We start from the raw sequence: 24,184 nt of genomic DNA, 5'->3' as shown, positions 1-24,184 counted from the left end.
AAAGTCCTCACCATAAAAAGCCCTCTATGATCTGTCCCCACCTCATGATCCCTGTGACCCCATTATCTCTTACTCTCCTCCGTGTTCCATCTGCTCCAGCCACACCCAATCCCTCAGACATACCAGGCATGTTTCCTACCTCAGGGCCTTTGCACCTGCGCTTCCCTCCGCCTGAGGTGCCCATCCCCCAGACACCACCATGGCTCATTCCTTCACCTCCACCACTCAAGTGGGTCACCTCCTTACAGAGACCTTCCATGACTACCCTATTTAAAACTGCAAACCCCCCACCAGCCCGCCCCCCACTTTATGCTCCTTCCCTGTTTTGTTTTTCCACGTCACTTACCACCATCTTAAATATTACACATTTTTGCTTAGTTATTTCAATTCATTCTCTCTCTCTTTGTCAATAGGAATGCAAACTCCCCTGAGGGCAGGCATTTTGTCTGTCTTGCTCACTGCTGCGCCTCAGGCTTCTATGAACGTGTGCAGGGAATGGTTACTATTTATGAAGCAGCATTGGCCATACAGCAGCGAGCCAGCTGCAGTCCCTGAGCTCCTGGCATCTACAGGCCAGTAAATGAGAAAGGCAAGTCCTCAGGCCACTGTAACCCTGCGCAGGGAGGGCCACTCAGGGCACCTGGTCCTCCCAGGGCCCAGGGAGAGCTTTCCACCACCCAGCACATCAGCCCTGATCTTTGAAGGGTCTCAGGAGGACAGGGGACTAAGGCCTGTTTGGGAAGGGGGCAGGACAGGACAGAATGAGTGTTGCAGCGGGTCGCACTCTGTCCCTAGCTCACTGAGTGACCCTGGGCACATCCCTCCCCCTCTCTGAGCCTCCATCTCCCCATCCACAAGATGAAAACGTTGGACTGGGTGATTTCTAAGGTCCTTCCCAGCTGGGATGGGCTGAGGCTCTCTGAGAGGTGCAGGGGCCCTGGGGGTGCCCAGATGCCATAAGGTCCTGACAGGGGCTGCAGGGTCCCCTCTCAGCGATATTGCAAGAGGCAGTACAACTTTGTAGTTGAGCAAGTGCTACAAACAGGGCTTGAATCTCAGTTCTGCCACTTCTTTGCTGTGTGACCTTGGGCAAGTCACTTAACTTCTCTGAGCCTCAGTTACCTGACCTGTAAAGAGTTTCAGAAGATTGGTGAGAGCGTTAAATGAAAATAATGTGTCTTCAACAGTGTGCAGCACTTGGTAGGCTAAGCGGGTGAGCGACGGATCAGCACAAGACTGGAGGGTCAGCCACAGCGTAGACCAGACGCCAGAGCTGTGCCCAAGGTCCTAAGGATGAGACCAGACCTCTGGGGGTGGCAAAGGAAAGCAGCACAGGCTGACATGTTCTGTCTAATGCCAGACATCAGACTAAGTCAGCATTAGCGGAAGGTACTGGCATATATTCAGTGAAAATCACCGGATCATGGAAATAATAGTAATTTGCATCTATCTGAGCATTTACTGTGTGCTGGGCACTGTTCCAAGCACTTTAACCTCAAACAGCCCCATCTGGTAGCTTTGGTTATTATTCTCCTCCTACAGATAAGGAGAAACAGAAGCACAGGGAGGTTAGGTCTCGGGCAGCGGGGACAGTGCTGGGACCCAATCCCACATTCTGGCTCCCCGGCTCATGGTGGGTGAGGGTGAAGGGTCTTCAGACCATCATGTCTCCATTTAGAGCTGGGAAGGCGTTTGTCCCAGGTTGCACATCTGGTTGACCCAGGGCCGCCCAAGCCACCTGACCCTCGAGCCAGGGCTGCTCCTAGTCACCCTGCAAAGTGGAGCAGCGCTACCCAGCTGGAGGGCTGAGTACTCAGCGGCCCTAACCTTACCTCCCTTCCTCCCTTCTCTGTCCCTGTAGGCCAGGAATTTGTGACGAGGCTGCCTCAGCCCCAGGGGTCTCTCCGCCCAGCTCCCTATGGACAGTTCCCAAGGAGAAAGGAGCAGACACACCCTTTCCCCCCCTCCTCTGTCCTGTAGCAGGGACACATCTGCAGACTCCATCTCTGTCCTGTGCTCCTACAGAGGGGTAGCCTGTCTTTGCCTGCACTGCAGCCCTGCAGACCTCACAGGCTCTGACCCCAGCCCAGCTCACTCCCCTCGCAGCTGCACCCCCTGCCCACTCACAAATGCAGCGAGCCCCTCCCCCTCAGGAACAATCTAACTTCAGTTGGCCCATGGGGGCAGGGGTGGGGTGAGGGTGCAGACACCGAGCCTGGCAGTGCCAGCCGGCACGGGGAGGACTGAGGGAGAACGAGCCCCTTGTTTCTCTCACAAAGGGCTGGGCGCCCATCCTGTGCTGGGTGAGAACATGGGCTCAGCCTGCTCAGCCTCTCACTGCCTGCGCCAGCCTCAGTTTGCTCACTTGTAAAATGGACGCAGGAATCCCTGCCCCACCACCCAGCCGGAGTCTGTGAGAGCCTCCTGGGGGAGGATATTGAATTATGAACCTCAGCTGTCTGTGTATCAAAGAGTGTCAGAAGCCTTAGCCTGTCCCCGGTCCTCTGACAGAAGGGGACTCTCCCACCCCCAATCCTGTTGTCAAAGTTTTCACCCCCCTCGCAGAGCTGCTGCTACCCGCAGAGTCCCAGCCCCCTGCCCTGGCTCCCAGCCTGGGTTGCTCTAAGCGTGGCCAGGTGGGATGCGTGTGGGGTTAAGGGCGGGAGTTGAGGGGTGAGGGGATCCAAGGGCGATGGGGTGGTCCAAGAGAGACCCTGGGGGTGCTAACACCCCCCCAACCCCCAAGCACACCTGCTCACTCAAAGCCTAAGGGCCACTCGCAGCCTCCCCCGGTGCCCAGTCTGGTCAGGAAGGGCTGAGAGGAGGAACACGGGAGATCTAAAATGCCCCAGACCCTCCCCACTGTCTGACGTCAGACCCACCAGGCCTGGAAAGGGTCCACCGTGCATGTACTCGGTAACACCGGGAACTCGAGTGCCCACTACGATGCAGACCCTGGGGCTAGGGTGTTTCCCTGAAGAACCTTCGCCCCTGTCCCCTCCTCCTGAGGGGACCAGGGGGTCTGATGCTCCAGAGAATTCCTGCCCCTGCCCAGTAGCATGGAAAACATAGCAGGGCTTAAGTTGCAGCTGAGGCCATGAGAGCTGCCCCCATCTGCACCCTCAGAGTCCACAGGTCGCCTCTGCTGAGGCGCCCCCAGAACCTCCCACCTGCCTCTACCTTCCCTAAGCTGTGTCGGGGTTCTAGTTTAGTTGTGACCAAAATGGACTTCACAGTCGACAGAGGTGGCCGAAGTGCCTGCTCTGCCCATACTGGCTGGGTGACTCTGGGAAAGCCGCTTAACCTCTCTGTGCCTTGGTTTCCTCCCCAGTAAAATGGAGCCAGTAATGGCACCTGCCTCTTGGGGTCGTTGTGAGGATTCAAGGAGACGCAGTGAGTGTGCAGAACGCACCTAACAGAACAGCCCTTAGGCGTTGATAACGGGCGGCTCCCGGCTCCCCTCCGAAGCTGTGCCCTCCTCTGGTCAGGGGCCTGAGGTGGTTTCACACCAGCCTCCCTCGTCAGTCATTTACGCCTTAGTATGAACAGGCTGGTCAGAACCTTTTCCAAGGGAAGATGTGGACAGAGGGAGGGGAAAGATGGGGAGAAATCAGCGGACTCCATGAGGAGACGCAAGGAGAAAGAGGGTCCCAGAACAGAAAGGTCTCAGATATAGGAAAGAAGATCTCAGAGATACAGCACTGAGTGGACAAATCAAACTGCAGAATAAAATGTACAGCCGGAGCCCACTTAGGCAGGAAATGAGTAAAAGTGTAGAAAAGACTAGAAGAATCGAGATGCTCTGAATCCGTGCCATGGGTCAGGGCTGGGCTAGGTGCTTTTCAACTATTACCTCATCTGTTCCTCACAACCCCAGGCAGTGACTACTATTATTGCCTTCAATTTTCAGGGAGAAACTGAGGCACAGAGAGGTGAAGTCACTGGCCCTAAGTTACACAGCTGATAAGTGGCAGGAGGGCAGTTTGAACCAGGCAGCCTGGTTCACAGCCCCACGTTTTATCCACTCATCCGGGCACCCCCAACACCCAAACTGTTCACTGTGCTACCTCTGGGGAGAGGCAGTAGAGTGGGGAGGGGGAAAGAGCGGTTTGTATAGTTTCTCATTCCACTTTTGAAGACTTAGCTCCTAGGATGTGAAGATGCGTTACTTGTGTGATTCTTTTAAAACAAGGGAAGAGGAAGTAGGGCAGCTTCTAGGGGTTTGTGAGGGGCCCAACCTGCTTCCAATCATGTCCGAAGTTGGGTCCCCCCAGCTCCACCTGGAGTCTGGCCCGAGCCCTGCCCTGCTCAGCGCGATGGTTGTGAGGCCCCTGAGGACCCCCGGTGAGGATACCGAGTGGCCTCTGGAGGCACAGGCCAGCGTCAGAAGCCACATGCCAGCTGGAGCTGGAGGGCCAGGACCCAGGGCCTAACTCAGTTTCCACTACAGCCCTGACACAAGCCTTCGAAGGGGACATGATTTTCATGGAGGGCCCCCCAAAAAGCCCTGAGCCGAGGCACCTCCCTTCAATTAATTGTGGGGCCTGAACTGCCCTGGGGATTTTTCTGCCTTCCAGATGATTCTTTAAAAATACGAGCAGAGGGCTTCCCTGGTGGCGCAGTGGTTGAGAGTCCGCCTGCCGATGCAGGGGATACGGGTTCGTGCCCCGGTCCGGGAAGATCCCACATGCCGCAGAGCGGCTGGGCCCGTGAGCCATGGCCGCTGAGCCTGCGCGTCCGGAGCCTGTGCTCCGCAACGGGAGAGGCCACAACAGTGAGAGGCCCGCATACCACACAAAAAAAAAAAAATACGAGCAGGAAGCAGAAAATACATAGCCGCCGCCATGAGCCATCAACTCCCTTCCTAAGTATCTGCCCAGCAGAAAAGCATCCGTGTGGGCACCAGAGGACACAGACCGGAAAGTTCACAGCAGCGCTACACATAGTGGCCAAAACTGGACACCACCCAAACGTCCATCAGCAGGAAGATGGATAAAGAAGTTGTGGTACCTCCATGCCCTGGAACGCTGCTCAGTGATGGAAGTGAACCAACTACTGCTACACACAACTCAGATGACTCCTGCAGACATAACAGCAAACAAAAGAAGGCAAACACGCACACAGCACGATCGATGTACAGACGGTTCAAAAACGGGGGAAACGAATCTTGCGTGTTAGAAGTTAGGATCCTGGTTACTCTTGCAGGGGGAGTGACAGGGAGGTGGCACAGGACAGCCTGGGGTGGGTGTGGGGACTAGGAATGTTCTGTAATATGATGCCGGGGTTGGTGACACGGGAGTGTCCAGTTTATGAAAATACATCCAGATGCTCACTCAATAGTTTGTACACTTTCCTGTAGGTGTGTCCTACTTTCACTAAAATTTTACGTAAGAATGAGGGCAGACCTTAAAGAATGTAAAAGTTGAATGAATTACCCTCTCCCCTCCCCCACCCAAGTGTGGCTACGACTTTAAAATGCCTTTGGTACCAGGCAGCTTCAATGCAACTGCCGGAATGTAGCTTGGGACATCCTCTTTGGAAGAGCAGTTTGGCAATATGTATCAAAGCCTGAAAAAATATCCACTAGCCTGAGGAAGAAATCTCAAATGCAGAAAAGGCTTGTATGCATAAAGATGCCCATCACACTATATAGCGAAAAATAAAAAATAATCTCAATGTCCAGCAATAGGACGGTTAAATTATGTTGTGTTCAGGAATTCCCTGACCATCCGGTGGTTAGGACTCTGCGCTCCCATTGCTGAGGGCCCAGGTTCAATTCCTGGTTGGGGAACTAAGATCCTGCAAGCCACGCAGTCAAAAAACAAAAAACATTATGTTGTGTTCCTCCTCATCAAATGTTGTATTTACAATAAGTAACACAGGGATATGGCAAGTGACAAAAAGTAGGATGCAAAATTGTATATAAAATCTGATCATCATGTACAAATACGTGTAGAAAAACCTCTTGGGAGGAAATATACTAAAATATTGCTGACTTCTTTGGATGATGTAATCATGAGTGATTTTTTTTCTTTTTTGTTTTTTTTTTTGTTTTTGCAGTATGCGGGCCTCTCACTGCTGTGGCCTCTCCCGTTGCGGAGCACAGGCTCCGGACGCGCAGGCTCAGCGGCCATGGCTCACGGGCGCAGCCGCTCCGCGGCATGTGGGATCTTCCCGGACCGGGGCACGAACCCGTGTCCCCTGCATCGGCAGGCGGACTCTCAACCACTGCGCCACCAGGGAAGCCCGATTTTTTTTCTTTTTACCTGTGGAATATTCTTCTCTTTCTATAATGAAAATGTATATCTTTCTTTTTTTTAATTAATTAATTTATTTGTTTGGCTGTGTCGGGTCTTAGTTGCGGCGTGTGGGCTTCTCTCTAGCTGTGGCGTGCGGGCTGTAGAGCACGCAGGCTTAGTTTCCCCGAGGCATGTGGGATCTTAGTTCCCCGACCAGGGATCAAACCCACGTCCCCTGCATTGGAAGGCAGATTCTTGACCACTGGACCACCAGGGAAGTCCCTGTATATCTTTCTAATGAGGAAAAATATTTTATACTAATGCTTACGGAGTACTTACTATGCGCCAGGTATGGTTCAAAGCACCTTATTTAATTATCACAATCACTTCATGACATGAGTACCAGTACTGTCCCCCTCACACACACAGATGAGGAAACAGGCACAAAGAGGTTGTCACTTGCCAAAGGTCACAGAGTTAATAAGTGGCGAGGCTGGATGCTGGCAGTCTGGCTCCACCACCCTAGTCCTGGGACTTAAGAGTTTGGCCTTGGTCCTGCACTTGGGACAAGGTAGCCACATTTTATTTTAGGGATTTCCACTGAAGATGCGCCTCTCCCCCCGCCCCCCACCAATCAAAGTGTTTAAGCAGCTGATCTCTTTCATTCCAGCTCAGGGGGCCAGAGGGTGCCCAGGATGAGGGAATGGTCTGGAATCCCCAAACACAAGCAGAAAAAATTCTGCCCTCCCTCAAAGGGCAGAGATAATTTCCTGTATTCCCAGAAAAAAACATATGTCTGGCGGCTGAAACAACAAAGTGTGGAAGCTCAGAGGCCGGGATGCTTGGTTAAGCCATTTATCACATTCTGCACCTCTGTGGTAGGAAGACGTTTCCTTCTGACCCAGTCTGTTACAAACTACCAGTTGTGTGGGAGCTGCCCAGTCGCGGCCGAGGGGAAATCAAACCAACCACTAAAGGAAGGCCTCCTGAACAGGTGCCGAGGCCCCCGGAAGCAGGGCGAAGGACCCCGAGACCTCCTGGGTGACCTTCCAGCCTTGGGAAGGGAAGAGAGGGGAAGATTCCAGGTCTGGGGTTTGTTTTATCTGCTCTGAGCCCCCTCTGGCCGAGGATGTGGCAAAGGAAGGCCTGATGAACTAGGAAACGGAACGAGAATGTCCACGCAACGCCCTCGCCTTAGGACAGGGCCGTTCCAAATTACCAAGGCAGTCACGGGTCCCTGCAGGGCCTGGCGGGCATCAGTCGGGCCAAACCCAAAGAGAGCTAAGGGTAGGGAGGTGTCATGAGATCCCCAGGAGCCAGCATGCCTTCCCACAAGACGCTATGGGAACTTGGCATCAGAAGGCTTGGGGATGAATCCCAGACTTGGGCCTGACTCAGTGTCTGAGCCTAGCCTCAGCCTTTCCAACACTCAAGTGGGGCTTACCAGTGGGGGAACCTCTCCCAGAGAGCTGCTGTGATCTAAGTTGGGATGCTGGGTGATTTCACCTCTGCAAGGGTGAAATCACGGGCAGAAGGGTGATACCATTCGGTCACTGGTTACTCTCGTTTCATCCATGCCCACCGGGGGCATCCCTGGGTGAGTCTCCTCTTTCTATTCTTAAATTTCTTTTGAGAAAAGGGTCCCATCCATTCCCCCATCCATTGACACACACACACACACACACCCCCCCCATAACAAGGCCCCAGGTGGGGGGACAGCACTGCCTAGGGATCACCAGCTTCTGTCTCTCCTTACAGACTGGCCAGAAGCAGAAAGGCCTTGGCCAGCTTTTCCCAATACCAGGCACCCTCTTTGTTTCCTCTCGAAAAGCCTTGGGTTTTAAAAGATTTTCTTTTCTAAAGCTTGTATATTATACATAATTCACTGCGGTGCTATGGGAGAGGCAGGTGGGGAACAGTGAGACCCACCTCTCTAAGTTCTAAAGAGAACGCTTAGCACAGGGCTCAGCGCTGCAGACACTTAGTCATGTGGGTCCTTATTATCTTAGCTGATCCGTGGTTCCTTAGGGGTCATGAAAGGCAACAGTGGGCTCTCCGGATGCTTCCAACATTGAAAAAAAGCAACTGGAATTCACACTTGCCCCGGGTAAGTGTGCACCACAGGACGCTGCAGAAGGCCCGGGGGTGGGGGGAGTACAGGCAGGGGCTTGTTTCAGACAAGCCTGAACACAGGCAGGAGGTGGGGAGGAGGGAGAGGAAGGAGAGGGGAGACGAAGGGCAGCCACAGGAGCTCCCGGCCTGCTGAGTGGCCTCCAGGGCCCAGAGCTCAGGCCCATCAGCCTGAGGACCCAGTTCACATCCCACAGGAAAGGGTGGGAGCCGGCACCTCCTGGCTGGCCTGGGGCGAGGCAAGGCAATTGTGCGGCAAGGCGGGTAGCTTCAAAGGCAATCCCAGATCAGAGAGGTGCCTGTCTTGTCCCATAGGGATCAGCTGGACCCTGGCATGAGGCCTATCCCCGGAGGGCTGCCACTGGGCTTTGAAGGATCGGGGGCCAGGGGGACATGTGGCTGAGGGAAGCACGGAGGGAGAAACCAGAAAGGTCCTGGGAGATGTCCACCCTGGGATACGCAGAGACTCAGCCCAGCCACACATGCAGACCCTCTGCTGTCTGTCTGTTTCTGTCTTTCACACACAGATACACACGTTGCAGAATCCCTCGCCCTGCCGCTCAGTGGGCAGCCACCTGTCTCCTGGGTTAGAGTAGGGCAAGGGGGCTGAAACCCCCTTCTTCCCCTTCTCCCCTGCACCCCCAGTCCTGGACACCCCATCCCCTTGAACAGCCTGCCTGTGGCCACACTGCTTTGTTCTCCAGTTGTTTCCTAATCACCTCCAGTCTCCCCAGCTACAAGGAAGCTCCAGAGAAATCAGCTTTCTTCTTTAGAACCTCCACCCGATCCTAGCCAGCAGACTTCCCAGAACAAGGCTCAGGGCCCTGGGAGGCTGCTCATCCAACCCCCGTCACGTGCTCAATTACCACCTGTTCACGCATTCAGCAGACACTCCAAGGCCCCACGATGGACCAGGCACTGCACTCAGCACATGACCTCTATCAGATCTCACCAGTCCCCCACAGACACTTCACGGGACAAACAGAACCTCTGCAGATGAGAAAACCAAGACTCAGAAAGGTTAAGGGCCCTGTGCAAGGCCACACTGCAAGAGCATAGTGAAGTGTTCCAGGCCAGCCCAGGTCTCCCTCAGGTGTGCGACCACCACCAGCTCCAGTCCCATGAGGTAACCAGGGGTCCACAGGGAAGATCCCCGTAGATAGATGGATTATTGTTCCCGTAAACTCCCAGCCCTGCCTCACCCCCTCACCCCGCGTTGCCCTCAGTGAACCCTCCAGAGGGTCCCAGAGAGGCCTGCACACCCCTCGGCCCTCCTGGATGCCCAGAACACAGGCCAGGCCCCGCCCACCTGCAGGCTCTCCTCTTGCCGAACAGCCAAGACAATCCAGGCCCAGGGCTCAGGAGCCCACATATCTGGACCTCACTGAGGCAGTAACGTGGCCACACGAGGGCCTCAGGGGGAAATTATATCAAACTGGCTGGACAGAAATGCGATTACATGGACCAGAGATCTGGCACTGGACGGCAGCAGAGCTGGACGTGCAGAGGGAGGGGCAGGGTGGGGAGTACAGCCACAGATGGCACCCCAGACAGGAAAGGGGCCTGGAGAGCAAGGGGAGGATTTCCAGACGGGTCTCCGAGGGCTTCAGGCCCCATGTGACCTCCCCCGCCCACCCCAGCCCACCTGATCCCATCCCCCTCCTGAGGGAAGCTCAGCTAAGTTTCGGTAGATGCTAGGTCCACCCATAAGGTCACCGATACCCCCACCAGGGAAGATGAGTCCCAAGGCTCCGCCTGATTGGTCACCGTGTACCATCATGGATCTGGGGCCCGGGAGTTCGGACCCTCTGGAATGAGTCTGTTCCGAAAGGGCAGAGTGGGATCGAAAAACCGCGTCTGGCTATATCACGACCCAGCTGTGTGACCTCAGACACGTCCTGCCCCCTCTCCCAGTTGGACCCCTGGTTGATCACGTGAGGAGGCTGGAAGGGCCGTGGTGGCCCCCTTCCTGCTCTGTCCAGGAAGGTGCAGGGTTTGGGCAGCATGGATGGGTCTGGGGCCGGGTGGCCGGGGAGCCAGCCTACAGGCCCGTGACAGGGAGAGCCGGGCGCTGCTTTCCAACACTCAGGAGCTCCCTCTCCAGAGCTGTGGCAGCATTGGAGACCCAGTCTTCGATCGTCCATCTCCTCAGAAGAGGAGGATGCAGCCCAGGGGCAGCGAGGAGCGGGCAGCCGGCACACGGAGAGGCTTCTGGCTTCCAAACCTGAGCTGCCCCAGGCCGGGCGCCTGGCTCCTAACCCCCGCCCTTGGGGGCTTCCTCTGCTTCCTCCCTGCTGCGAAGGCCTCTCCAATCTCTGCTTGTCCACTGCAATGAACTCCTACTGCTTGGCTTCCTTTTTAAGAATTTAATCTGCCTCTGAGGACTTCAAAAACAACCTCTTTAAAACTGAAGTATCCAGGCTTTGCCTAATAAAAGAAGGCTTTGGAAGACTGCAGGGGAGAAAGAAGGAAGAAAAACACCTAGGAGCCCTGACAACTGCGTTACATTCGCAGAAGGTGGCCTATGGTCTCCGGGAACAAACCAGCAGGCGTTTGTTACTACTGGCACTGAGCGATTCCTATGCACCAGGCGCGGTTCTGAGTTGATACATGTTACTGATGTAATCCTCCGAGCACATACTACTGGGGAAGTAGTAGTATATCCCCCACTTCACAAGGGGACAACTGGGGCAGAGAGGCTGACAACTTGCCCAAGGTTGCACGTTGGTAGGCAGTGGAGCTGGGGAGCCTGGTCTGCGTACACAACCTCCGCAGACACAGGTGAGTGCACAGGGGCACGGCAGCAGGCTGGGTGCCCAGGCGGGGAGTCAGTCCAGAAAGGGCCTGAGGAGGCAGGTAGGGAGTCGTAAGCCCATCAGCGGAGGGGCCCGGGGCTAGGCAGGTGGGGCTGGATGTTCCCTGCAGCTGCAGTCCCACCCCTCACCCACCCCCCCGCCCCCGGCTGCATCTCAGCCTTCTGAGTCCGCTCCCCGGAAGATGGCTGGGTTTAGTGGAATGCTCATGTGCTCTGGACCTGACAGACCAGAGTTCAAGTCTGGTTTTGCCACTTTCCAGCTGTGTGACCTGGGACAGGTACTCAACCTCTCAGAGCCTCAGTTTCCCCATCTGTAAAACAGGATGGCAGTAATGCCACCTCCTTCAGAATAGGTGAGGGGATCAAAGGAGCTGAAGTGCACCTAGCGGGTGGCCCCTGAGGGTTAGTTCCCTGGCCGGATGAGCAGAGTCCATCCGGATGGAGTTTGGATGGAAGAGGGCCATTTAAGCCTTCACCACTCAAAGCAAGAGCCACAGGCATCACATCCCCGAGAGCTGGTTAGAAATGCAGACGCTCAGGCCCCAGCCGAGACCTACTGAGTCCGAATCTGCACTTTAACGTGGGCTCCTAGGACATCTGTGGGCACGTTAAAGTCACTTGACTTGCTGCCTCCTGGGGGCTCGATCACGGGCTGGCTCCAGGTGTGACAGGTGGGCGGGGAGAGCTGGGAGGTGGAGAGAGATCCTTGAAGGGACAGGCACAGGCCTTCTGAGCAGCACAGTGAACCTGAGCAGACAACCCAAACTCTCAGGCAGGCCTAGGAGCCAAGGTGGAGGCGGGAATGCAGGGCCCCAGGCCATCTCTGGACTCGGGCTTACTCGGTGCTGGGGTCTGGCTCGGGCAGGAGGGCCAACAGTCTGCAGGAACTGACTGGAAGCTGATATGGTTCCCAGTGGGAAAGCAACCCAGACAGGCCGTGTGAGACACACCTACTCACACACGCTCAAGCATCTCCTACACACACACACACCACCCCAGGACTCAGCTGCCCAGAGAACAGCTCCAGCAGGGAGCAGACAACCTCGAGGACAGGCTGTGTCTGCACGCTGTGCGTGAGGCGTGGGAGACTCTGGGGCCCTGCAGCGGGCCTGGGAGACCACTCTTCCCCCAACACTGCTCTGCCCCTCCCCACCCCGCCTAAGCCCCAAACCCAGCTGAGTGACAAGAAACCCAAGTCCTGCTCACCTGAGCTTAAGAGGGACCCACATTCTAATTGGTCACCTGCAACATGCCTGCTGACAGTCCCCCGCCCCAGTGCATGAAACCCACCACCCCAGGTTGCTGGGGGGTAAATAGCCGGGTGGAGCGCTGACCTCAGGGCCCCCCCGAGAGGCGGCAACACACTGCGGATAGAGGCCGCACCCATCTCCCACGCACACAATCACGCGAGCATAGCAAAGCCCACCCTCTCCCTGACCACACAGCTTCAGGAGTGGCAGGGACCCCCATCCCCCCGGCCCACGGGTGGGTAACACTCTCACCTATACACCCTCATCTTCAGCTCAGAAACACACACCCACTGACCTCTGTCACCTCTGCGGGCTGGACGGCCAGGGACCCCCAGGCTCACACGGGCTCCAAAGAAATCCTAAAATGTGGGGCCTCAAGCAGGCCTAGATGCCCAAGAAAGAACGATTGACTAGGGGGTCAGTGGGGGCTGCTGCAGGGTGCGTGATGTCACGGGTTCTGGAAAGGCCCTTGGCCCCAAAATACCTCCCCTCCGGGTCTGGAAATCCCTCCCAAACCTGTAAGAGTCACTGCCGGGAGAGGCTCCCACCTGAAGCCCTTGTCAGCTCACAGCCCTGGGAGAGGCAGCTGACAGCTGGCCTGAGAGCAGCGGAGGAGGGGCAGCCACCGACCATCCTTCACCCGGTCTGCTAGCTCCCACCAGGAGGGGGCACCCTGCCCTCCCAACACCCCAGAAGGCCGGTTCCAGAGAAGCCAGCAAATCTTGGCCAGGCAGGAGGGGTCCAGCAAGCAGAGGAGCTTTAAGCAACACACCCACCCCCCGACATATGTGCCAGGGGACATCAAGTCTCGCCCCAACAGTCCCCTCGAGGAAGGCAAAGAGCTGGTGACAAGGAGGTGGGGGGAGCCCTGAGTGATGAGCGCTGGGGGACAGAAGGGGGAATTAACCAGGTTCCAAAATAGCACTGCTGGTTCTGCCTCACTTCACCCTGCGCAATGTCTGCCAGCTTCTGCTTTCGGTCTGACTCATGCCCGGTGGGGGCAGGACAGGGCAGCCGGAGCAGGCAGGGGCCACTGGACAATCACAGACTGACTCCCCTTGCTACCCGCACCCACCCAGTGGCTGGGCCTCCTCCCCAGCCCCAGCCCGGTGTGAGCTGGGCTTCTGGGAATGGTCCGTTGGGGCACAAAATCCAGGGGTCCCTTGCCTGGGTCCTTGCCTAGCCCTCGCTCAGCCCAGGACTTCCCCAGTGGCAGCCGCCCCAGACCCAGAACTCAGCTTCTCGGTTGCCCTGCCCGGGTACCCGGCTGACACCTCTACCCCATCTCCCTCTGGAAGTCAGAGGAGACCTCTCCCCCCAACAAAAGAAATGACCTTGTACAGCAATGTCCCCCCACCCCAGGCACCTGGAGTGAGGGAGCCGCCTCCACCTGCCCCATCCAGCCCCCCCAACACACACAGGTATGAGATGAACCCTACGGTGGTCTCACTCTCAAAACGCACACAGCGGCCCACCCACCCCTTTTGCTGTCCTGAAACGCCACAAGAAGCGCTTGCCCTTTGCCGGGCAGGGAGAGGAACCCAGTGCCCTGGCTTTTGTGGGTGTTGGGTGGGGGAGGAGCATCAGTCACTCTGCTCTCCCCACTCACCGTCTCCCCCAACCTGTGTCCTTCTGTCTCCCCAGCTTCCCTCATGGGGGTAAGACTCGGGCAGCCGAGCTGCAGCTGCAACTTCTCCTCCTCCCCCGATCAAAGATGCTTAAGCTCCGTCCTGAGACAAAGCGAAAGCCTCACCCCTCACCGTAAGCGCCCCCTTTCTGACCTCGCGCGAATGTCTCCGATGTCCTCCCAGCCCTCACACCGACACGCCTGCCCCGAATAAGTACAGCCATCTTTCTATCCAAGTGGGGCAGGTACACGATTGACATTTGCTCTGCCAGCGCTGGCCCTGCCCACGGGGTGGGAAATAGATGCCACGGGTAAGTAGGAGGAGAATGTCAGAGGGAATGAGCTTGGCCAGCCCAGGTCAACACACTCCTGCCCCCGCCGCCCTGGCACACGCGCCCTGACCAAACCTGGTTTGGAAGCGAAAACATCAAGGGGAAAGTCTGTGGGTGGCGGCTGGAGAGATGAGTCAAAGGGACTGGGACTTGGCAGTCCTGCCTGTGGCCCAATACGGAGTTTGGAGCATGTGTTGTGTGTGCTCCCGCCAGGCCCGGCACCTGCCCCAGCCCTGTTGCCTGCCCTCCCCTGCCCCTACAGCAGGCGGCCTTACCTACACACCACCTCCCTTTCTTAACTCTGCCCCCTCCCGGGGCCCTACAAGGCAGGAGAAAGTAGTGGGAGTGCAGTCTGAGGGGTGGGGGCAGGAGTCAAGAAGGAGGAGGCCCCTCTTCAGGAAGCAGGCACCAGGCAGGGCTTTCACCAGGGACAAAGAAGGGTGCCCATGAATAAACTCACCCCCCCCTTCCCCCTGCCATTGCACCGTGAATTGCATCCTGTTCCCCATAGAGACTCGGAGGGAGGGCGCTAGAAGGCTCAGTTCCCGACTGAAGAAGGCAGCCACGTGGCAGCCATGGGGCTAGTGGCCCCATGAGGGAAGAGGCAGGGGCAGCGAGAGAAAGGAAAAGGAAGTCAGAAAAACCGCTACAATCACAGTCTCGACAGAGCCGGGAGGTGACTCAAAGGTGGCCCAAGCTCTGTGGCCACCCAGTCTGTCGGCCCCGCCCCCAGCCTGTTGGCCCCGCCCTCTAGGAGAGAACGTAGAGCTCAGAGATGGGCGGAAAGGGCTGCCGCGTCTGGCGGACCAATGGGAAGGACCTCCTTCACGCTGGATCCCTTTCCTCTGCTGTGAGCATCTAGAGGGATCCTGGCAGCTTCCTCCTCTTATGGTGGCACCCGGCACATAGTAGGTGCTCCTTAAGTATCTGCTGAATGTAATGAATGTGGTACCGGTGACTGGCCCCAGTGGGAAGGGTCTGCCTGGGGTAGAGTGGCGGGCGTGGGGTGGAGTGGCAGCTTCGTGGGCATGGAGAGAGGAGGGCTGTAGGAAGGGGGTTTGGCCAGAGGCACACTCCAAGGGACTGGCCGGGCCACCACACCTGGGTTCGGTGAGCGCGGCAGAGGCTGTCAGGGCCCCTGGACACTCCCAGTCCCTCCTGCCCACCTGAGCACCTCCGACTGCTAGCACCTGCACGCATCTGTGCCAGAGCCAATGGAGGCAGCACCCGCCCTCCCCCGGCCAAAGACCAGGGGGAGCCAGTAATAAACCCCCAATTCCCTCACCCATCCCGCGGCTGGGAAGCTCTAAAGCACGTTCTCCAGAGATCCGCACTGAGACAGCCTGGTGCCCACAGCGGTCACCTGCTCCCGAACACACGTCTCACTGGCTTCCTTCCCCTCTGTGTCTCACTCAGCCTGCTCCACTAGCCATGCTTCCTGGGGTCACTTCCCAAGTAGACTGCCTGCACTCACAGCCCTGTCTCGGCCAATGGGGCCCGAGGAGGCAGTTTCAACCTGAAATTGTGCAGCTAACTCCACAGCTTAGAAAGAAAGGCCGATAAAGGGGGCAGAGTAAAATGGGGGCTGGGTGTCCTATGGACAAACTGGGAGACAGGTGCCCAAGAGCCCAGTCGCTGGGGGAGACTGGTGGGGCTGAATGCAGTGGCCAAGCACATACCTAGAACTTTCCTACCTGTGGAAGACAGGACTGCCCTCAGAAGCAGAGCTAGCCTGATGAAGAGAAGAAACAGGCACGTGCTGGGTTGCAAGTGACGTGATCAAGAAGCCTCCACTACAGGGGCAGCAATGGCAACACTAGGTTACCAGTAGCAAATGCCAGTACAACTGGAAGCCCAGAATAGCCTCCCACCCCAGGCTGCTCCTAGGATGGAACTATGGAACTCCAGCATTCCAGAACCTGAGCGTGCCCGTCCGTTCATTCAATAGCAAAGCTGTTATGTTCCACGCTCAGAACGAGGCCCTGGGGACACCCAGGGAGGCCATCTGATCCCACACTATGAACGTGTTTTGAAGCAGGTAGAGCTGAATCCCAGATCACTTACTGGCTGCGTAACCTCCAGCAACTTACTTAACTCACAGCATCCTAGTATCCTCAGGTACAAAATGACGCTAGTGTCCATCTTGGAGAGTTTCTATAAGGATTAAACGTAAAGCATCTAATTTGGTGCTCAGTAAATATCTGGTAGATGCATGGATGGATGCATGGATGAATATAATAAATGAAGTGATGGACAGACAGATGGATGAATGGGTATGATGGATGGATAGACGGATGGATATGATGGACAGATGGATGGATGGATGGATGCATGGATGGACATAATGCATGAAGTGATGGATGGATGGATGGATGGATGGATATAATGGATAGATACATGGATGGATGTTTGAAAGGAGACAGAAGAGACACAGTAGTTTTCTACAGTCTGGTTCCCATGCAGTTCAATATCCTTTTAGGCTAAATTTAATAACAGGAAAATGAAGGCCCATCACTCTCTAATTTATCTGTTAGAGAAATCTGTATCTCCATTCATCAGATGGACAAATGCTACGTAAATTCTTCCTAAGGAGCCTTAGCCACACTATTGGCTGGGGGTGGGGGTGGGTCGTTCCCTGAAGCGGGTAGCGGGCTATGTCAGAACAGGGTGTCCTGGCTTGGTCACCATCACACGGGTTCCCACCATGTGGTCACACCATGCCTGTATCCCTCTCCCCTCAAGTCCAAGTCCAGCCAACCCCAATCCCAGGGAAGATGGGTCAGGGGCCAGGGAGAGGAAGGGGACAAGAGCAGGCAGGGGGAGCAGGCTGGTACAGCTGAGCAGAGAAGGCCAAGAACGGAGCGTGGATATGTGGGCTGGGGGTGCATAGGGATTGGAGAGAAGGGACTGAAGAGCAGAGAGAGGGTTTATTGTCTTTGGAGAAGTGAAGAACACTTGGACAAAACAAAATGGACTAAGCCACAAAGAAAGGTCATCCCCCTGCTTCATCACCCCCAGTGGCTCCCCACTGTCCACCAGATAAAGTCGTAACTCCCTAGATGGGCCTTTAAGGCATCCAGGATCCCCCTGTCCTCACCAAGTCCTGGGCTCAGGGGGTTTTCTCACTCTCTCCCCAACACAATCGACGCCTCCAGATGTACCCCCTGCCCCATCCTCCATCCACAGATTGTCTAATGCCTGTGCATCTCAGGAGGCCCTACTCTAGGGCCACCTCTTCCAGGCAGCCCACCCTGACTCTACCGTCCTCTGATAACCATTTGAAAACAATTACTTAATCTGCTCCAAGCCAGGCTCTGTGCCCGACGCCAAGATACAGAGATGAGTAAGACAGTCCCTGTCCTCACCGGTACGCACAACCTAGTTTGGAAAAAACAGCATTACCTGACATCATATATTGTACTTCTACTAGAATGACTACTACCACTATGACTACTACCAAGAAACCTGAACTGAGCACTTACCATTTGTCAAGAACTGTTCCTCCTTAGGATTTGCCATGTCTTAATTCATCTGCCCTTCTCAACAACACTGGGAAGTAGGAAATATTAGTGTACCCATTTTATAAATGAGAAACTGAGGCACAGAGAAGTTACTCTGCCTAGTTTTCTCAGCTGTAGTAGAAACTCCCTGAGGGCCGTCCCCAGGCGTTCTCTTTCTTGGCATCTCCCAGGGAGAAGGCACTCAGACATGGCCCTTCTGGGTTTGACGTGCCCTGCTGTGGCCTTGGATGAAGATGTGTTGGCTGTCTTGGGGGACAGCATAATCAGAGTAAGCTGAGCCCAAGCAGACTGGGAAAGCAGACAAGACTCCAGAGTGGGGTGAGAAGGGAGCTGGCCTTGGTGTCCCTTTCCAGCCTCTCTCTTCCCCACCTGTCCCCAAGGCCCAGCCCTGGCACTGCACAACCGTGTGGTCCCTGCAAACTGCCCTGTCCATTTGCTGAGAGGGCTGAGGTGTCACCAAGGGGGAGCCAGGCCTCGTGCCCGCGATGGGCAGGGGACAAGGAGGCTGGGCCGAGAAGAAGGGAGGCGCTTCAGCTCTGCCCAAACCCATGGGGTCGGAGGTCATGAGTGGATAAGCTGAGACCCATGGAAGTTGATTCTGGGCACCCTCCAGCCTGGCCTGAGGGGCCTGGGCGCTAGGCAGAGATGGGACCCCCTCGCAGCCTAGAGCTAGGCTGCCCCCTTGGCAGGCTCTCTGGCCTCAGAGGCCCCTTCAGGCTGGGAAACCTGAGGAGATGGGGCAGCTCAGGACAGACTCTAAGAATAGAAGCAACAGGAGGCCTTGGTCTAGGTTGGGAAAAGGGAACTTCCCAGCCAGCCTATGGAGCATAGGAAAAGGAGATGAGGGTCCAGGTCTCAGCCCTGGCCACACCTCACCTCTACATTCTTACGCCCTGCCAAGAAGCACAGGGGATGTTCAGTGCCGGTGGGGCAGGGAAACTGAGGCACAGAGCCGCCTTCCGACTCTGGAGACTTGCTCTGCCTGTCCAGCCACCAGTATCATCCTTGAAAACCACCACGCTTCTCACGAGCACACGGCTCCAGACCCTACTATTCCAGGGTCCCCTTCCACCCTGGGGACATGTACTTTCCAGAAAGTAGCCTGCCTAGCTCCTCAACGTTGGTCTGGGGAAAGAAGGATCACTGCCTTTCCCCCAGCCCTGACCTGGAGACTGGGTATGTAGCACAGTAAAGGGTGCAGAAAAGACTCTGGACCAAGGTTGCCTGAGCTCGAACCCCGGCTCCATCCCTTGCTAGCTGTGTGCCCTTGGGCAGGCTACTGCAGCCTCTCGGGGTCTTGATGCCCCATGTGAATGGGGGACAGTGCTCCCTGCCCTGTATCCACAGTTGACAAAGAAACAAATGTATGCCTTTGGCTCCTCAGGGCGCCTCAGCTCGGGGCACCCTCACTCACAGCCTAATCGCCAGCCCTCCCTCCTCCTCCCCGGGGGCCCAGTGGCTCGGGCCCTGGCAGGGGGTGCTGAGGAGCTGACGGAGCCACTGCTGTTGATGGAGCTGGTGCCAGGCCCATGGCGGGCACAGGGCCCAGGCGTACAATGGGGCTGTGTGTGCAACCAGCGTTAGCCCGGAGCAGAGCTGGGCAGGCCGGCATCTGGGGCCAGGCCAGGAATTCATTTCCCTGGAGAGGGCCTCCCCACCCCCTCCCAGGCTGCCCAGCGCCCCCCCTCACAGTGGGGGGGGGTTGTGGGAGGCACCACCCACTCCCCCAGCGAGCCGGGCACTGGAATGGGGACGTGCGCTGGTGGCGGGCACTGGGGAATAGGGACTCCTGAGTCCAGCTGCCAGGCTGGGCCGCTCACTTGTGAGGCATTTGGGCCCCATTATGTAATCTGGGGCTGCGGCAAAGGGAAGGTGAAGTCTGCAGAGGCCAGAGGACACCAGAGAGGTCTGCTGCGACCCCTCCTCGCGCAGAGGGCCTCACTCCTCCCTCCCCAACTTTCTGAGCCTGGGCCGGTGCCCCAGGAGAGGAGCCGACTCAGTCCCCGGGGGAATGAGTCACAGGCAGTGGCTGCAGCCAGGATGGCCGGAGCCGGGGAGACGGTGGGCAGGTGGAGCCTCTCCTCACCCCTCCCCGCAGGTCTCCTCTGGCTGGAAAACCACTCGGCTGGTGTGGGGTGGTGACCACGGCGTCTCAGGCTGGGCCTCTGAAGGCCACTTCTTCTGCCGCAGGGGCTTAGCTGTGCCGGGCTTGGGGGCGCACTGCCTTCTAGAGCTGCAGGCATGGACCACGCCCCTGCCCCAAATGCCACTGAGAGGAGGGTCAGACTGCAGGTTCGGGCAGCCCCCTACCCCAGAGTGAGATACAGGGTCTGAGGTGAAGGAGGAGGGGGCCATGGGCCTCTGGTGAGTGGGGGCAAAGGAGGAAGCCAGGCCACCCTATACCTCAGGTCGTGGCTAAAGTGGGGAACTGGGGAGGGGCCCCTTTGCATGAATCACTTTCCATTCTCTTCAGAGCCCAGGAAGCTCCCAGCAACAGGAGATAAGTGCCCTCGCTCCCTGGCCGGCTGGATTCACACACCCTTTCACACCCACTCACAAGGACACATGTCCCTATTTGGCGGCCACCCACACTCGCAGAGGGTCACACACAAAAGTCACGGTGGCGGCCCCGGCCCAGCGGACATGGTAGGTTGCCCACCCTTCCTCTCACACCCACAGCCCCCCACATCCCCACCCCAGCCATGGCCCAGGCACATCGCACCCTGGAGGCCCCAGTGGGAGGCCCCAGTCGGAGCCCCGCGGCATCCCCAGCCTCATCTTGGAACCCAAGGGCCCTGCCTGGTGATGGGGGCTGGCCTTCCCCCGGTGTGCATGTGACCTGCCCTGAGAACAGAGGTCACGACACCGGAGCAGGCCTCCCAAGCCAAGCCCATCATCCTCATTTCATTGATGAACGAAGTGAGGCTCAGGCTGAGGAAGTGTCTTTGCTGAAGCTTATGAGCGAGGCCGAGCCTGCCCCCAGGGCTGGGGTAGCTTAAGGCTGGTCAAGCAAAGCAGAAGAAAGGGAAGGGGGAGTGGAGGGCAAGGAGGAAGGGGAAGAGTGGGGATCTGCCACCCTCTCAGAGGTACCGCTGCCCTGGGATGCGGTGCTGGTGCCCCTTCATTCATTCCTTTCAAATATTTCTTGAGCATTCACTACAAATGCACCTGCACTGTGGCACGCGCCTTTCTGCCCAATCTCAGCCCTCGCTCCTGCCTGTGAGATTTTGCTTGTGGGGCTGAGTATGTCTTCAGGGCACCCACGTCCCACAGTCAGCGAGGCCAGGGCAGCGCTCAAACCTCTCCCCCAGGAGCAGCCTGGAAGCCCCCTCCCTGCCCCCACGCCCCTCGGGGAGTGCCAGCACCCTCTGGGCAACAGTGCCCACGCACAGGTCACCTCCCAGAGTCACTGCCACGTCGGAGGGCACAGACGGCCGGCGACAGGAGCCTGGGAAGTCACCCACCAGAGACTCCCAGGCTGTTTTCAACAGCAGAACCCCATTTTCAGACAAATTTTACCTAGAAACTTGATAGTAAAACATGAGGATGAAGCAGCTTTGTGGGGAGGGGGAAGGGCCAGACCACCTGGCCTCCAACTGGGGGCCTCTCCCCCCACCACCCTGTTCTCCTAGTCCTTCCCCGAGGCACCCACAGGGGTTCTGAGAAAGGGTCTGAAAACCAGAGTTTTCTCTGGCCTCTTGGTGTTACAGAAGACCAGGGGAAGCTATGAGTGTTCACATAGCTCACTGAGAGCTAGGACCCCAGCCCCCGCCGTCCAAACCTTCCAGACCCAGGGCACCCTATGTGTCACATGGGAAAGGGACACAGCAAAAAACAAACGGAAGAAAGTCTCATGGATTCAGGTCCTACCGTGTGCCCAGCACTGGGTAAAATGCTCCACGAACATCAAATGCTTTATTTTCCACCATAACTCTATGGCCTATGTAGTATCATCTCTGTCATGAAGGTAAAGAAATGGACGTTCAGAAGAGCTAAGTGAGTGGGTGGGAATGTAAGTTGGTGCAGCCACTATGGAAAACAGTGTAGAAGTTCCTCAGAAAACTAAAAATAGAATTACCATAGGATCCAGCCACCCCACTCCTGAGCATGTATCCAGACAAAACTGTAATTCAAAAAGATACACGCACCCCCAGGTTCAAAGCAGCACTGTTCACAACAGCCAAGACATGGAGACAACCTAAATATCCCCTGACAGATGAATGGATAAAGAAGCTGTGGTACATATATGTAATGGAATACTACTCAGCCATAAAAAAGAACAAAATAATGCCATTTGCAGCAACATGGATGCAACTAGAGATTATCACACTAAGTGAAGTAAATCAGAAAGAGAAAGGCAAATACCATATGATATCACTTATATGTGGAATCTAAAATATGGCACAGATGAACCTATCTGCGAAACAGAAACAGACTCACAGACACAGAGAACAGACTTGTGGTTGCCAAGGGGGAGGGGTGTGGGGGAGGGATGGGTTGGGAGTTTTGGCTTAGCAGACGTAAACTATTACATATAGGACGGATAAACAACAAGGTCCTACTGTATAGCACAGGAAACTATATTCAATGTCCTGTGATAAACCATAATGGAAAAGAATATAAAAAAAAAAAAAGAAGAAAAGAAAGAAAAGTGACTCACCCGAACTGTGAAGGGCAAAGCCCACACTCCAACCCACCTGTGTGCCCTTGACCCCTCGGGGAAGGCTGGCAGAAATCACCCCATCATGATGCCTGTGTACAACCACTCCCTTTGAGCCCCATGCCAAGCTCCACCTCACTCAGAGAACAGCCCAGACGCCTCCTCCCCAACTCAGGGCACACACAGAGCTTCTCACTAGTAACAATAACAATAGCAATAATGACAATACCACCAGCTCCCTACTATACAGCACTTACTAGGTAGGCACTTGGTACATTATTATTTTACTGAATCCTTACAACACTCTACTCCCACCCCAACTTCACAGATGAGGAAACTGAGGCACAGAGAGGTTGATGACTTGCCCAACGTCACACAGCTAGGAAGCAGCAAAGCCAGGACTTGAGCCCAGGCAGTCTGGCCCTGGAGCCTGCACACTCACCACTGAGCACCCTCCTTCCCTGTAATGTCTGCCGGCTCCTCCCATAGCAGTGGTTGTAACAAGTGCCCCAGCTTGGGGCTTGCCCTCCTGCTCTGAGGAGGCCCTTCTCTTCAGGGGTCAGAGGCCGAGTGAATCCCTGAGGGATGGACGTGGGAAAGCCCACCCGATGAGCACCATCAGCTCATGCTCTCCGGCGGGATGGTAACCCCCAGCCCACCTCCCCACCTCCACCGACAGGCGCTGGAAGGATGAGGTCGTGGGGGAGCCAACAGCATTCAAGCACAAATAGGACGCCTACTGCATGCCCAGTTTTAAGCAGTGGCAGGTGCAGGAAGCAGAAGACTCTGCCCTTGCTGTCCTGCCAGAGGCTCTGGTCCCCAGCAATGCCCAAAGGGTCGCCCTGCCACCCCCACCCCCTTCAGTACTGTCTGCACCAGATGTTGGCAATGCTTAGAAACAGGATTAAAAATAGTCTCTATAATGAGTCAGTGCTAAGAATAACCTGGGCAAACAGCCCTCGGGGAGAGGACACTGCCAGGGAGGCACCACCACCTCCCACCTCCCAAGCCAGCCTGGCCCACCCCCCAGCCTTGCACCCGGAGCGCCCCCGCAGCCCGCAGAGAGCCTGGGATATTTATACCCCAACTGCTGAGTGGACAGAGATGTGGGCACGCCCGCACACACTCCCTGCCTGAAGGGGCCGGGAGATCAGAGGAGCGGGCAGATTCTGGAGACCACCATGCTCGAGGCGGAGCCGTACTGAGGCACGGAGACACTTGAGTTTCCTTCCCAGTTGTGACACCAGCTCCCCACAGGACACTGGGAAACCATGCCCCCGGCTCCCCTCCCCTCCCCTGTGAAACGGGTCCCTAGTGTCAGCCGGACCAGCCCACTTCCTAGGTGACCAGGGGAACGGAGACCAGAGAGGGCCAGCAATATACTAAGGGGCAGACATCAAATGTGGGGAGCAAATCGGAACTTGGGAGTCAGAACCAAGCCAGATCCCACGGCCAGGGGCTCCCACATTTCTTCCATGCTCTTCCCTCATCGCCCCCACCCCGAAATGATCAGAATTGCTAGACTCATGGACATCTGGACACGAATTGAAGATTAACAGAGCATATTCACACAAGGTGGCAGAGCTGAACCCCTCAGTACCTGCAGGTGA

General features: G+C 56.4%; 1 protein-coding gene across 5 annotated transcripts in view; it reads right to left on the bottom strand.

Moving 5' to 3' along the window:
• The window catches only part of TFEB (transcription factor EB), a 47,935-nt gene that overhangs the window by 7,097 nt on the left and 16,654 nt on the right, over positions 1 to 24,184 (bottom strand). The window contains exon 1 of one of the 5 annotated variants that reach the window (XM_082662743.1): positions 14,469 to 14,527. The exons of 1 other annotated variant lie outside the window; for it this stretch is intronic. The gene's annotated coding sequence lies outside the window, so the exon portion shown is untranslated. Of the gene's footprint in view, positions 1 to 14,043; positions 14,163 to 14,194; positions 14,277 to 14,468; positions 14,528 to 24,184 lie in introns of those variants that run through there. 3 more of the 5 variants (XM_082662741.1, XM_082662742.1, XM_082662740.1) reach the window with 3 other exon arrangements.

Source organism: Grampus griseus (genome assembly GCF_964374135.1).
Source record: "Grampus griseus genome assembly, chromosome: 10".
Taxonomy (NCBI): Eukaryota; Metazoa; Chordata; class Mammalia; order Artiodactyla; family Delphinidae; genus Grampus; species Grampus griseus.
Note: the sequence above shows the minus strand (reverse complement) of the source record. Positions and strands in the feature narration are given on the sequence as shown.